General features: G+C 37.2%; 1 long non-coding RNA gene across 1 annotated transcript; it reads left to right on the plus strand.

Annotated features, from left to right (window-relative positions):
* Nucleotides 1–1,062: 1,062 nt before the first annotated feature.
* On the plus strand, nt 1,063–15,609 carry LOC109267617 (uncharacterized). The gene is made up of 4 exons (XR_002080200.2): nt 1,063–1,245; nt 2,608–2,727; nt 11,931–12,006; nt 15,451–15,609. It is a non-coding gene; the product is annotated as an uncharacterized LOC109267617 (long non-coding RNA).
* Nucleotides 15,610–15,882: the final 273 nt, after the last annotated feature.

The following is a 15,882-nucleotide window of genomic DNA, read 5'->3' on the forward strand; positions in this document are numbered from 1 at the left end:
AATAAAACCGTGTCTCCGTTTAAAAAAAAAGAAAAAGAAAGAAACACCATTTAAAAAATGCTTCTATCCTGGGGATTTCAGACCTTTACTTTTAGGGACCATTCTTCCCTTTTCAGTTCTGAATAGTAAGTAAACCATGTAGAACTACCTTCTCACGGAATCTCCCTAAAACCTAAAGTGTGTTTCCAAGGGAAACTAGCAGGATTACAAAGAGGTTATGAGTAAGAGACTAGAGTGTTGTGATGAAATCAGTGTACCATGTTTATTGGATCATTTTAAATGTCTGTGATCTTTAAAATAAAAGATTGCACTTTATTACAGCAACTGAAAATGCCATTAACTTTGCAAGCATATTACTGTTTCTGGTCTCAGGATTTCATAATAGAATTTACTTTTCATTAAGAAATAAAATTTTATATCATTGTAGGCTATGTGTTCCCCAAAACATATTTCAGTTGTTCACTAAACATCAAGAAAAGGGGCAAGACTAAATCTTGTGGACTGCACACCTAAGGATTTATGGGGCTAAATGGTCATTGTCCCTAATTATTATTTTTCAGACAAAGAGATACAAAGTCACTGGGGGAAAAAAGGTTGATTGTTTTTTTCCTGAATTAGAACTCTTAATAGCAAGTGACAGAAACACACATCAAAGTGGTGTAAAAAGAAATAGAACAAGAGAAAGAACAACAAAAAGGAATTTATTGGCCTAATTATCTAAGTTGTATGTAACTCTCACTTCAGGCATGGCCAGGTCCAGGGTTCGACATAATACTAGGATTCAGTTTTCTTCTGTTTCTTTACTCAGCTTTTCTCTGTATTGATTTAACTCTCAGACCCTTTCAGTGCTGTGGACCTTACAAGCTCTATAGAGACTTAAATACTTCCATTCTCAAATCAAGGAAGGAAGGAAGGAAGGAAGGAAGGAAGGAAGGAAGGAAGGAAGGGAGGGAGAAGGGAGAGATGAAAGGAATAAAGAGTCCCCTCCCCCCACACCATGGTCCCAACAAAAGTCCCAAATTTGAGTCTCAGTGATTTAGCTGGGGTAGTGTGACCAATGACATCCAGGATGTGAAGCTTCTTTCTGTTCAGTTCTATATTAGATCATATACCACTCCAGAGGTCACAAGGTCAAGGGTGAAGTCCTACCCAATCCTAATGTTATTTGTTTACAATTACTGTACCTATGTGTGTTTCCTCTAGTGCAGGCCCGGCCTCTCTACCATGTTTGAATTCTGCCTTTGGGTAAGTCATTTCTGAGTAGTCAGTCAGCTTATATTGTTATGCTAGCAATACACACCTAGCTTTATCTCTTTCTTAAGCTTATCAAACTTGGCTTGCTGTATATTAAAATTTGGCTCTGCAGGGAACACCATGATAATTTGGGTTGTTGCAAGAAAGGAAAATATGTGCTGGAGATAACATCATTGGGAAGATGTGTGTTAGTTTGCTTTGAGGGATGAGTCTGATTTCTCTGTGCATGGGACTTAATTGGATTTTAAAGTTGCTATTGCTGAAGCATAGCTATAGAAAACTTGGGGGTATAGTATAAGTTTGTTTTTCTGTTTTATTAACAGATAAAGTGAATATAATATTAGCCTATTTAATGAATTTGTAAACATATTTTATGATTCATGACATAAATGGTAAGGGTCAGTTAGGTGGTCATATCAGCAATGCTGACTCCAGAAGCTTCTGTAGGTAGGACATTTGCACTATGTAGCAAGGCAATGAGAAAAATGTAAATTTGAAATTATAAAATTAGATTAATGTTTTGGTCCTACACTTACTATTTGTAGCGCCCTGGACAATTTACTTAATCCTCATGTAACCCTCCATGTCTTTACCTATCATGACAATAACAACATATGTCCTACTTAATTGTCTTAGTCCATTCAGTACTGAGGGACAGCAAAATACCACAGACCAGGTGGCCTATAAGCAAATAGGCCTATAAGCAAACAGATAAACTCAGATAAATCAATATACAGTTGACCTTTGAACAACTGAAACTTACCACATTTCTGGAGGCTGAAAGTCAAGATCATAGTGCCAATATGGTCAGATGAGGTCCCCCTTCCATGTCACAGACTTCTCATTGTGTCTTCCCATGGAATAAAGAGATAAGATCTCTGGAGCCTCTTTTACAAGGCATGAACTCCATTCATGAGGCTTCACCCTTACGAACTAACTACTTCCCAAAGGCCTGACATCCTAACTCTTATCATCCTTGGGGGGATAGGATTTCAATATATGAATTTGTGGTGGGGGAGGAGAGACACATACATTCAGACTGTAGCACTAACTTACAGGGCTGGTTTGATGTTGGAATAGAATAAAGTACTTATATTATACTCATTCATTCCCATGTCTCTCCTATAAATGAAATGCCTTAATAGAAAGTCAAAGTGTGCCCAACAACTTTATTGGATGAATAGATATATAAATGAACCAATGATCAAACAGATGAATGAATTAATGATAGCCGTAGAGGGAAATAGAAAAGACTGTTCAGCACTGGATCAGGGAAGTTCTGAGATTGACAATATTCTAACAATATTTCAGAATGTAGAATCCCTGTATTTGACTCTGCATACCTTTTCTTAGATTGCTCTTAGTAGAAAAGAAGCTGAAGATCAAGATGTGGAAAGAATAGCAAATCTCTTAGTGAAGAAACAGTCAAGAAAATTACTGCTCTCTTAACTTAAAGAGAAACATTAATTAAAGGTAAGACACAGACAAGAAGTAAAATGGAGAACTTACAAAAGTAAATTATATTATAATTAACACTTAGTAATTTTTCTAAATTTTGGAGCATGATTATCTTGTTCCAGAGGCTCTCAAATTAAAGTCTTTCTGAAGGAAGCCTTTGAAATCCCTGGAGATAACTTTTTACCTTTTTATAAAGGTTATTTTCACCCCATTCCGATTCTCTGCACAAGTTCATGTGATCTGTAGTTGAGGAAAATGGGAATGGATTTAGGTAAACCTGAGACTACCTGCTTATTTACAATGACATCAATTGGGAGGGCAGGGACGGTCTCCACCACGGAAAAATATTCCATATGTGTGATTATCTGATCTCCAGAATTATGGTTTGTTTAACCATTTCTGGTGAGAAAAATATCTCTCTGATTACTGTTGCTAAATCTTGGTGAGCATAGAAAAATTCCAATGTCTATACAAAACTGCATATGGGTGTTTGAATAGGGGAGTAAATATTATGGAGAGAGGGTACTGATGCCAAAGGATTTTGAGACAGGTACTATATTATACTCTTCTTGGTTTTTCTGATTAACATATTTGTATTCTATTCCTCATGGCTATAACTACACAGAATGCATGATAGAAACACTTTCACATGTTCATTCAGCCACAAGTACAAGCATGAGGCAAATTGCCACCAAGAACCTCTGCAATTTGTGTCAGGGAAGAGAAATATGTGGAAGTGGGAAGAAGTCTCTATGATCACATTTGGATTCTCTCGGAATACCTTGTAGGTGAGGAATGTTTCTCAGCTCTGTGCCAAAATTTTAGAAACTGGAGGTGGTTGGTGAAAAGAGATAGAAGAATCTTGGTTCTCACCCCCACCCCTCCACTAGGAATATTCTGTTTACACTTCCTAGCCCAGAGTACAGGGAAGAATCCAAAGTTACCACAACAATTTCTAGACTGGTAGCAAAAGCAACAGTGTACTGGGGGTGGGGTTTGGGGAAAGATCAGGATCTTCATTGCTCCTTCCCATTCATGGGCATAATCACTAATCCTATGGGTTGGCTGGAGGGGACAACCAGTAATGAAGTCATTACAGAAATAAACTTAGTAATCCAATGGAAATGGGATAAAAACATGAGCTGAGAATTCACATATACGCAAAAAGCAAATGGCTTTTAAACACATGAAAATAAACTAAATCTCTCTAATAAAGAAAAATAAGGCAAAGTAAGACTACGGTGAGATACCATTTTCACGTGACAGATTTAGTAAGACCCAAACATTTTATGCTTCAGTGGATAGATGGGGGTGAAGGCCATGTTGGTGGAAATGGAAACTGATAAAATTTTTGGAAGTCTGTTTGGATATATCTACCAAAATGTGAAATGAACAGAGCAAAACTTATAATACACACACATCTCTAGGACTCTTACAGATACAGTCACCCTAATGTACAAAACCATATGTACAATGATATTTATTATAGCACAAATACTATTTGTAAAAACAAAAGAATGTGGACAATCTAAACATCTGACAACAAAATGCTAAAATAAATTTATGTCTGTACAATAGGATATCATGCAATCTTTAAGGAGAGGGAGGTTCTGATCTGGACTGATTTTTAGGATATTTTGCCAAGTGAAATAAGGTAGATACAGGAAAGGGCAGATATTCTGCTCCTCTTCTTCATTCACTGTCCTCCACCCTTTCCCCCAGATAAGAGAGACAGGCCTTTCTTTCAGATAAGCCAAACTCAGTTCAGCCTCAGGGCCTTTGTACTTGCTAGCTCTTCTATCTGGACTGTCAAGATTTTCACATAGTTGGCATCTGCTCATCTTTTAGGTTTTAGTGCAAATTCCTCCTCTACAGAGAGAACTTCTACCTACTAGTAACCATATCTTATTGAAGGAGTTAGCCTATTTTGCTAGAAACTGTGTGATATTACTAATATGTTTGTGAAATAGAGTCTATAAATAGATACAGTGCCCCAACGCCATCACTTGTATTGAGTCACCCGGTTTGATTTTCTTCATAGAACATAGCACTACTTAAAAACATCTCATTTTAAAAATTGTTTTATAGGGTTATTACCAACCTCTTGCACACACTGCAACTTATTAGGATTTAAGGTCCAAAAGGACAGGAGTTTTGTCATGTTCATCTCTAGGACTCCAATATTCAGAACTGTGCCCAATACAGAGAGTAGGGTTTTTTGTTTTTTGTCTTTGTTTTTTGTTTTTTGTTTTGTGAGAGACAGCACACACGTGCACAGGCACAAGCAAGCAGGGGAAGGGCAGAGAGAGGGGGAGAGAGATAATTTTTTTTTTAAGTTTATTTATTTATTTTGGGAGAAAGAGAAAAAAAAAGCACAAGTGGGGAAGGGGCAGAGAGAGAGAGGGAGACAGAGAATCCCAAGCAGGCTCTGCACTGTCAGCGTGGAGCCAGACATGGGGCTCAATCTTACGAACCTGAGATCGTGACTTCAGCTGAAATCAAGAGTCACTTAACTGAGCCACCCAGCCGAAGAGAGTAGGTTATTAATAAATGTTGAATAAATGGGTGAATAAAGGGGATTCCATATATGCAAAAAATATTTCTGGGAAGTACCAAGAAAATGTTAGTCTGCTTCTTCCAGGGGAGGATCAGGAAGGAAACTCATGTTCTGGTTTCAGCATAAGAGAAAAACCGGGTGAGACAGCATGCCTGACCTAAGTCTGCTAATAGGCTAGGAGAAGTTACTTTGCCCTCGTAGGACCATCGTAATAATGCCTCCTTAATAGTCTTCACTTTATATTCATTCAAGAACTGCGTACCTGCTGTGAAAGCAGAGTTGTCACCTCACGTTGAAAATCAAGGAATATTCAGAAGCCATTTCTCAGCTCCAAGCTTACCTTCTCTCCTGGTGAATTGGACTTGCTCAATCTGAATCTCCAAGACTTCCTTGCCAACTGGCTTCCTGTCAGGTTCTACCAATGGGAATCACCAGAGGAATATTGGAGGCAACAAGGAGATGAGGAGGGGTTTATTTTCTCTTTCTACTTTCTGTGAGCAATCTTCAGTAATAACCCACAATAATACTTAGCTACCTTCCTCCAGCATTCAGAGTTCCTTTCTCACCAAGCTGCCTGGTAACAGCCAAGTTGAGACACTTGGCAATCCTCGTAGGGGGCACACAGCATTTCCTTACCAACTGTGCTACTCCTCCTGTGCCCTGGGAGAACCCAATGGGCTATGTGTGCGCCTCCTCTAGGGTCCAAACACCAGCTGCATGGAGATTTATTCTAGAGGCCTAGCCACTAGATCTGTAGAGCCCCTCCTCCTAGCTCTGGTTAATGGCCTCTTCCTTAAGTTCTCCAAGTTTGAGAGTAGTAGCTGCTTCCTACTGACATTAGTTTCTAGGCACCTCAGCATCTTCCTTTTGCTCCTTCAGCCTTCCAACTTCCACATAACCAGTTCCCTGTACAGTTGAACTTCAAATACCATGGGTTTGAACTGCACAAAATACACTTACAAGCAGATTTTTTTCGTTAAGTACAGTACATTACTGTAAATGTATTGTTCCTTATCATTTTCTTAATAATATTTTCTGTTTGGGGGTGCCTGGGTGGCTCAGTCGGTTAAGCATCCAACTTCAGCTTAGGTCATGATCTTGCAGTCTGTGAATTCAAGCCCCCGTGTCAGGCTCTGTGCTGACCACTCAGAGCCTGGGGCCTGCTTCTGATTCTGTGTCTCCTTCTCTCTCTGCCCCTCCCCCACTTACACTCTGTCTCTGTCTCTCAAAAATGAATAAATTGTTTAAAAAAAACTTTTTTAATAAAAAAATAAATATTTTCTGTTCTCTAGCTTACTTCACTGTGAGAATATAGCATATAATACAGATAACATATAAAATATGTATTAATTGATTGCTATCGATAAGGCTTCATTCAACAGTAGGCTATTTGTAGTTAAGCTTATGGGGAGTCAAAAGTTTTATGTGGATTTTTGACTACACAGGGATTGGCACCGTTAACCCCTGCATTGTTCAATTTAATTCTAATTATTGTGATTTCTTTTTCCTTCCTGGAAAGTCACCAGTGCAATACTTATTCTGGGCCTTCTCTTGGTCTGTGCTCTTGCCCTGGGCAAACTTCATTAATCTTGACCCATCTATACCCCTCAAAATGCATACGCCACTTCCTGTCTGCTGCTTACATCTTTGTGTCTAATATATACCTCAAAATTTATCTTGTCAAAAGATGAATTCCTGGTGCACCCATCTTTTCCTCTACCAAAATTTGCCATCTTGGTAAACGGCATTTGTTTAATCCGTTCATTTGTTCAATCCTAAATCCTAGCAGCCACCCTCGCTTCCCATCCTTGCCTGGCTGTTCACATCCAGTGACATCCATCAGTATGCCATCTTGACCCACCTCCAAAACCACACACCTGTCTATCCCTTTCCATCTCCATGTCATTACCCTAGTCTAGGTTATCATTATCTGTCACTCTGCCTCTTATAAGTTGCGTTCTAAGTGGTTTCTATCTTTTAATGCTCTCCTCCCTAGAGTTGTTTTTCTACATCAGGATCATAATAATATTTTTTAAATGTAAGTCACAATGAAAATTAAATCCAGACTCCTAACCATGTTCCTATAGGATACGATTCCTGCCAGCACTTCCAGCCCCATCTCTTACCGCTACCTGCTGGCACTAACTGTGCTCTCAGCACAAAGGCCCCTTTCCTGTCTCACACCACATCAAGCTTTTTACAGACTGAGGTCCTTGCAATTCACTGCCTCTTATACCAGGAAGTTTATTCTTTTGGTTGTTCACATGGTCTGTGTTCTCATATTTTCAAGGAGGCTTTTCCTTACCAAATTGAAAATAGCCTTCCTCCCCTGATTCTTTTCTAGGACAGAATCTAATTTATCTCCTTCATACTTTTATCTATAGATTATTTGTCCTTTCCTGTGTTTGTTGATACTGTTGTATCTCCAGCATTCTCAGCACCTATTTCCTGAAAGGTTCTCAGTGACTATTTTCTGACTAAATTATTGAATGAATGATATTGGTATCCTCTAATTTAAAGCACTCCAATATCCAAGTCCTGAGACTCTGTAAAGCTTTTCACTACATTGGAATGGAAACCTATAAGATTAGGTTTGTCTTCCATCTACTCTCCTTTCCTATCACACTTTCTATCAAATTTCTTGAGGAAAAGAATCTTAAAGGGCCAAGCCTTGGTGACATGACTGGCATTTTCTTTGGATAAATAATGCATGATTATAAGTCAAAGATGAAGATACAATAGAATCTATGAGATTTTAACAACATTGAGAATCATGCCCTTTAAAAATATGTAGAACAAGATGAAACAAATGTTTGCAGTAGATGTTCAGGTGCTCTTCCCTAAAAATAACATACATAACCACAAATCAATGTTTAAAACCAGATGGTTAATGAAGGCCAGCCAGGAAACTCCTATAATTCACAGTAATGAGTATGGTTATATGTTCCAATTATAAACCAAACTACAGCATGACACACGGTATCTATTTCAAATAACAGTAACTTGATTGTTTCATATTTTTCAAAGTTCCAAACTTAATTTACAGGGAAAAATGTTAGAAAGCCTGATTGATGAAATTAATCATTCCCACTTAGTCAAATGGAATATTTTATTAACAAGACCTATTCAAATGTCAGATGTCATCAGAAAGAAAGCAATACTCAAACCCAAATTAAAGTTAAGATCTTTCAAAACAGGAAAGAAGTCTCATCACTATGGTTGATGGTTGAAGAGAAATATTTTTTTCCCTCAACCCTTTGATGTCTTTATAAATAGGACCCTAGGGAAAAAAATATTCTGTTGAGCCAAGAGCTTTAGGGGCACTACTACTATAGATAAATGCCAGGGATTGAATTTTACTTTAGTTTCGACAGCAAATATTTATTTTTACCTTAACATTCACCTTGATCTCAGAGAGGTAGTTTGAAAAGGCATTCCAACTTACCCTAAGTGATTGGGGCAGGAGCACATTGCAATATAGATGATTGAATGTGATTTATATGGAGTCATTCTGCTCATGGGAGACAAGTTACTCTGGGCCACCTTCTCATAAAGGATAGAATGCTCAGGATTGAATACTAAGAAAACAAGGGCTTCAATACCCATCATCATTTCCATCTAATTTGAAGTTTGCTACTAACACAATATATATTTAGAATACAAACCATCATGATAGATATGTATGTTTGATACTTCATATTTTTGTCATTTTTATTAATCTATTATTTTCCCTTAGAAATTTTGAAGCATGCTTTTGCCCAAAATGTGGCAAGACTATAGTCAGACACCCTTGGACAAATTCTGTTTTTATATAAGATTTCTGAATGGACGTCAGTTATGTTTATTGAGGACTGGAGGTTTATTTTCTGAACTGTGTAAGGCAGAGGATCTTTGGTCTGGGAACAAAAATAAAAAGTTGAGGGTATGAGTACTATATCGAAAATTGGAGAATTAAGTAAATTTAGCCATTTTCCACCACTCTGCTTCCCATATGCTGGTAGCCAGGCCTTCACCATCCAGAGAAGAGATTAAAGGTCTTGTAAACAATATCAACTCAAGAGGAAGTTCTAAAGATACTGCCATCAGAAATCAGTCAAGTAGATAACCCAACCCGACTACCCCCCAATGACATTCAGAATCTATAAGACACATTAATGCACTCAGTACTAGAAACTATGAAAAGACAATGTATGCCCATGTGAGAAGACAATAATACATCTGCATATATAATTATATAAAAATATTATAAAATATGAGAAGACAACCAGGGGTTACCAGACAGTGGAAACTAGCATATAATTTGAAAGCTAGAAACCAAAACAAACAGATTTAAAGCAACTTGGAGATAATGGAGACTGTGCAGGAAAAAGGAAACATAAAAATAAAAACAAAACAGCATTAATATTACAGAAATGAGAGATCGTGAAGCCAAAAGCAAGAACAGGATGCTATAATACAGATTCAGTTCAGTCAGATTACAAAAAAGACCTTTTACAAATGAAAAATATTATAGTTAAAAATGAAAAGAGAGGAGTTTTCAGGAAGACTCCTGAGAGATTTAGATAATGGTAGGAAAGAGGTTGAGTAGTGATTACACACATAGAAAACGAAGCAAATGAAAACAATTGTAACCCTAGGGAAAACAAAATGCTGTGCAGGAAAAGAATAGTGCTCATAGTGTAAACTGTGTCTCATCTAGAAACAGAATTTTTGTAGTCATAACAATGTATTAACATGTAAATATTAATTTAACCAAGACTACAATATAACTGTACTGGAGGAGAAGGAAATGAGAAGACCATGTGTATATGGAGAGGGAAGGGAGGAAGAAGAGTCAACACAGATACATGGTCTCATCTTCTATAATAGGAAGTCAGTTAACAATGCCAGAAATGGAAAATTTGAAAAGGAGCAACGAAGAATGCTACTAGAGTCAGAAAGCCAAATGACAACATAATCAGGTGAAAGAGATGAAAATGATTAATTCTGGGGTGGACAAAAGTTGAAGAAGGGGTGCAGTTATGCAGTGTTCCATAGCAAACCTTATAAACTAGGAGAGTCGTCAGATACTGTATATGATCGACCTTAACTATGAATAAAAACTGAAAGGAAAAGGAGGGTGGAGACGTGGTGGAGACAGTGACCCGCCTCAGGATCAGTGAATACAAGGGAAAGAAATCTGGGCTGATGATGGTTTAATGTTAGATCTCCAAGTGTCTCCAGTATCGATAACATGGGAAGAAAGAAGTCACTGCCCACGTGGTGAGCAGAGAAGAGGCACATGGCTTAGTGCAGGAGTCATTGATGGTACTTAAGGATCCTTGGCCTCCAGCTGTGTCTTGTTTGTTAATTTCTGGCTTTGCCTGAACATAGATGGATGACCTTGGACAAGTCAGCTAATCTGCATGCCCCGTTAGCCTAGCTGTTTCTCATTTTGTATGCTTCACAGTGTGTAGCAGAGAGCTTTGTAGAGAGTAGGCACCCAGAGGCTTCTTTATCAATTATCTGGATTGCTATTTTCTTTGGGAAAATGTTCTCCATATTTAAACAAATACGTAAAATATATTTTTGTAGAATGTGTTTGGAAACTGACAAGATGTAGAGGTAGTCCTGAGTGATCAGCGCATGAAGCTTTTACATAATAACCCACACGTGAACAAAATGTTTTTGAAATTCCTCCATTGTAATCACCCTCAAACTTCAAATCACTTAAAAATGTATGCCTGTTTTTTAAATACAAAATAATACATGCTTTTTATTGAAAACTTTGAAAAATATGAAACATTTACAGAATCAATGTTAATCTTACCACTCAGAAATAATCATAAAAGAGTGTGGGTATATATTACAGTTATTTTTCTTATTTACCTACATATGCATGTATGTATAAATTTGGAAAATATACTGTACATTTTGTGACCTGATTTTTTTCAGTTAATATGTTATAAATATCTCCCCTTATCATTAAATGTAATTGTCACTATCATTTTTAATAGGTTCATAGTGTTCAACAGATGTATAATAATTCATTACCAGGTGTAGCTTAATGTTTTCCATGATTTGTTTTTAAAAATAACATTGTAATGAATAACTTATATAAATTTTGTACACATCTATTTATTTCAATGGAAGTAGAATTTCAATTTCTAGAAGTTATTTTAATTTCTAGAGGTAGAATTTCTGGAAAAGGGAGAATGTATATTTTTTAAAACTCTTATTACTACCAATTACTCTCCAACTGACTCATTCATCAGCATCCCACATTTCATACTTTTGAATACACTCAGAATTGACAAAACTTGATTTTTGGAAACACTTAAATTCCTTAGTAGATATCCTACTTTGACTCATAGATTATAAACTCTGAACTTGGAGATCACTTTTCTAAAAATTCACCTTTTGTATTCCCCAAAACATCAAGAAAAAGTAATTTTGTATTAGTTCTTGGTAATAAGGTCAGTGATCAAACTGGGTGATGCTGTTTAAGCTAAAATAATATGACTGTAAAGTAATAACACTGATTGTGTACATTGCCAATAGGCTTTGGAATACAGATATATACTCACTTGTGAGCATAGAGAACAACTATTATAGAAGTCAAATGGAAGATAATGTGGGATTTCCTCTGGTGGCTTCTTCAAGTTGCTGGTGGTTTTTTCAGATTATCCAAAGGTGATACCCATTAAGAGGAATCCCAAAAGAAGAGAACACTCACATGATGACAGAAGTGCATGCTGGTTAGCGTTTTTTACATAATGAGACAAAATTGAAGCAAATATGTAAAAGTAGATGAATAAAGTAAACTTCAATGAAAAAGCCTCTGAGAAAAACAAGCATTCCTTTTTGTTGTTTTTAATTGTCTTTTGAAAAAAAGCAAAATAGGATTCTAAAAGTGGCTCTCAAGAAAAACTTCCTTCAGCTAGGAGAGTGCTGTTCAGAAATTGGTGAGACTGAGCCCCGTGTCAGACTCTGTGCTGAGCGTGGAGCCTGCTTAAGACTCTCTCTCTCTCTCTCTCTCTCTCTCTCTCTCTCTCTCTCTCTCTCTCCCTGTATTCCTCTCTCCCACTCATGGGAGCACACCTTCTCCCTCTGTCTCTCAAAATAAATAAATAAACTTTAAAAAGAGACACTGGAAATAGGACTCTACTTTCCATAAATCTGTTTAGCCTCTGGGAAGTGCTTGCCTGGCCTCTCCAACTGTGGGCATCCTTCGTGATTCACCTGGGACTCCTCCCTCAGTGCTGGGTTACACAGACTTTCTTCTGTCATTGGTGAATTCTTTCCATCAGCCAACTTGACAGCCTTCCACGTCAAGCCAGCCTAGAGGGCTGATGTAAGAAAATGAGCTCACACCTCGTGGGAAGGAGAGAGCAACTGTTTTACTTGTTTTCTGCATAGACAGAGCAATGGCAGGCTGCACATTCAGAACTCGGTCTCTAAGACAAACTTGTGAAGAGATGGGCTTGAAGGATGCCTCTGGTCCTGTATTTAAGCCTCCGTCGATAGTGCTGACAGTTAGTAAAATTTTGGTTCTGTAGTCAAAATTATGGAGAGGACGAAGTGTGTCTTCAGTTAAAAAAAAATAGAGAGAGATCCTTCGTCACCTACTCCAATTTGAGTACCGTTCTAGGTGTTTTCACATTTCTTAGCTCATTTAAATCCAACAACATTCCAGGGAGGTGAGCTAACTGCCACTTTCACAAATGAAGGAACTGAGCTAAAAGAAAGGAAGCAATGTATCTAAAGTTAACCAGTTAGTAAATGGAAAAGCCAAAATGTGATCTTGGGTCTTATTAATTCTGAAACCCCTTTTAACATATCCTTTTTAACATACTATTTGCATCTTTTTGCCCCCTCTTCTCTGAGTTCCTCCTGTTCAAATTGACTTTCTACCTGCTACCATGTTGGAAGAAATTTAATAATATAATTACAGTATATTACCTTTTAAAGATTTGGTTGGATTTGAATAGGAGGCAACCACCAAATGAAATTTGAGCGGTGAAATTTTAGATATCAGTGACAGATTGATGCAGGAGATGTTACACACTTACAGTCTCAGAAGAAGAGGCTGAGGTGTCTGGTGGGACACTGAAGAGTTTCAGTTATAAAATAACCTGAAGTTGGGGTACCTGGGTGGCTCGGTTGGTTAAGAGTCAGACTCTTGATTTTGGCTCAGGTCATGTTCTCACAGTTCGTGGAACTGAGCCCCGCATCGGGCTCTGCACTGACAGCACATAGCCTACTTGGGATTCTCTCTCTCTCTCTCTCTCTCTCTCTCTCTCTCTCTCTCCCTCTGCTCCTCTTCCCCTCTCATGCTCTCTCACTCTCTCTCTCTCTCTCTCAAAATAAATAAATAAACATTTAAGATAAAAATTAAAATTAAAAAGTTTAAAAAAATTGGAAATCCTGAAGTCAGGGGCTACGTGTCTTTGTCCATCTCTGTTGTAGTGACATGGACAGAACATCCTTAAAATATATCTTCTGATGAGAAATGATGAAAAACTGTATTGAAGTTTCAAGAGAAAAATACATCTGAAGGAGGAGACAGTAGCAGAATGAGAATTCCTTTGTATGAACATCAATATAGTATTTTTCCCAGTCTTTCAAAAATATCACTATAAACATAAAAACCCCACCTATCCCTTTCAACCCCTAATTCATTAGCATGCACATTCAGAATAATTGAGTAGTGGAAATGAAACATTTTTCTTGTCAGTAGGTAAAAAAAAAATGTGTTATGCAATTCTCTTTAACTGTATGTACTGGTGATGCTGAAAGAAATTACAAATTGAAAGTAAAAGAAAAAAAAATTTTTCCGAGCTTACGTAGAAAAATTGTTAGCTCAGACCTTAAATTGAATATGCAACTGAAAAGTCTATAGATCAGATATTTAGCACTCAGAAAAAAAATGCACACAATCTGAGCTTGCAGAGGACACTTGGTTATCATTCTCAACAACCAAAACAAACATTTTTTGAACATCTAGTATGTATCAAAATCTGAACCAGACAGTGAGAAAATAGAGTAGGAGGTCCTAAAATCTTTTTGGGGAGACAGAGTATGTCTGTACACCCACCTACACATTAAAAGAGAACAAAACAAAGTGGATTCCATTTTGCTGAATGTCTTCCATAAATGGCCTCACTTTATCCTGTGTTTGCATTACATAATTGTTTTTACTTATGAAGAATAATCTGTTATATTTTTCACCTTTTCACCTTATTTCCTAGCATGGGAAATAAAACCAGGGTTTTATCACAAGAGCTAATAAATAACTCACTTTTTTCTTTTTTTAAAAACTCGTTTTCATTTTAAGATAATTTTTAGGCTTCTAAAAGAGTTGAAAAATAACGCATAGAGTTCCCATGTACACTTCACTTAGCTTCCCTTAATGTTAACACCTTACATAACCAAAGAGATAAGAGTGCTTATCTCTAAACTAAGAAATTACCATTGATACAATGCAATGAACTACAGACTTTATTCACATTACAGCAGTTTTTCTACTAATGTCTTTTTTATGTCCCAGGATCTAATTCAGATTCCACACTGTACTGTTTGTCATGTATCCTTAGTCTGCTCCAATCTTTAACATTTCCTCTGTCTTTTGTTGTCTTTCATTACCTTGAGGCTTTTGAAGAGTATGGATCAATTATCTTGTAGAATGTTCCTCAAGTTAGGTTTGTTTAATGTTTTCTTTTTTTAATATTTTATTTATTTTTGAGAGAGAAAATGCATGAGCAAGGGAGGGTTAGAGGGCGAGGGGGACAGAGGATCTGAAGCAGACTCCAGACTCTATGCTGACAGCAGAGAGCCCAACACAGCGCTCAAACTCACTAACTGTGAGATTATGACCTGAGCCAAAATCAGACGCTTAACCAACTGAGCCACCAAGGCGCCCCTGTTTAATGTTTTCTCATTGTTAGACTGAGATTATGCATTATTAGAAAGAATACCAGAAAAGTGACGTGCCCATACTCACTTTACCGTGATAGAAGGTACATGATGTGGATATGTCATATTGGTGATGGTAATCTTGGTTAAGCCTGTGTCTGCCAGATGTCCACACCACAGATCACCTATTTTTCCCCTTGTGATTAAGTCTTCATTTACTTTTAGTAAGAGATACTTTGAAATTATTCAAATGTCCTCTTTCTCCTTAAATTTCACCCCCTAAACAGCTCACTTTTGAAGAAAACATACCCCACAGATAGGAGAACTCTACCAGTGACTCTAAAAGCCATAAGTAATTGGTGGCTCTTATGATAATCCTAAAGTAGAGAATCTTCAAATTGCTAAAGACATAACATGTAAAACCAGAGGCACCATAAAAAGGGAATAAGGAGTCAAACAATTTGCCATTTGTACTAAAACACACACACAACGACAACAACAACAACAACCTTCCTCTTTTCAAGGGCAGCGCTAAAATTAAGAAATAAATTGTGAAGAGAAACAGAAGGAATTCCAGACAGATTCCATAGTTATCGGAGCTACATTATCACTTGTATTTCTTAACTCATTTTTGTACCAGTAAGTTATATGGTTCACTGATGGTTTAAAAATCGTATTTCCAGGGTTCCTCAGATCATTGTACATAAAGAACCATGAGC

The sequence above is a fragment of the Panthera pardus genome, unplaced genomic scaffold (assembly GCF_024362965.1).
Source record: "Panthera pardus isolate Hobbes unplaced genomic scaffold, ASM2436296v1 HiC_scaffold_2, whole genome shotgun sequence".
Lineage (NCBI taxonomy): Eukaryota > Metazoa > Chordata > Mammalia > Carnivora > Felidae > Panthera > Panthera pardus.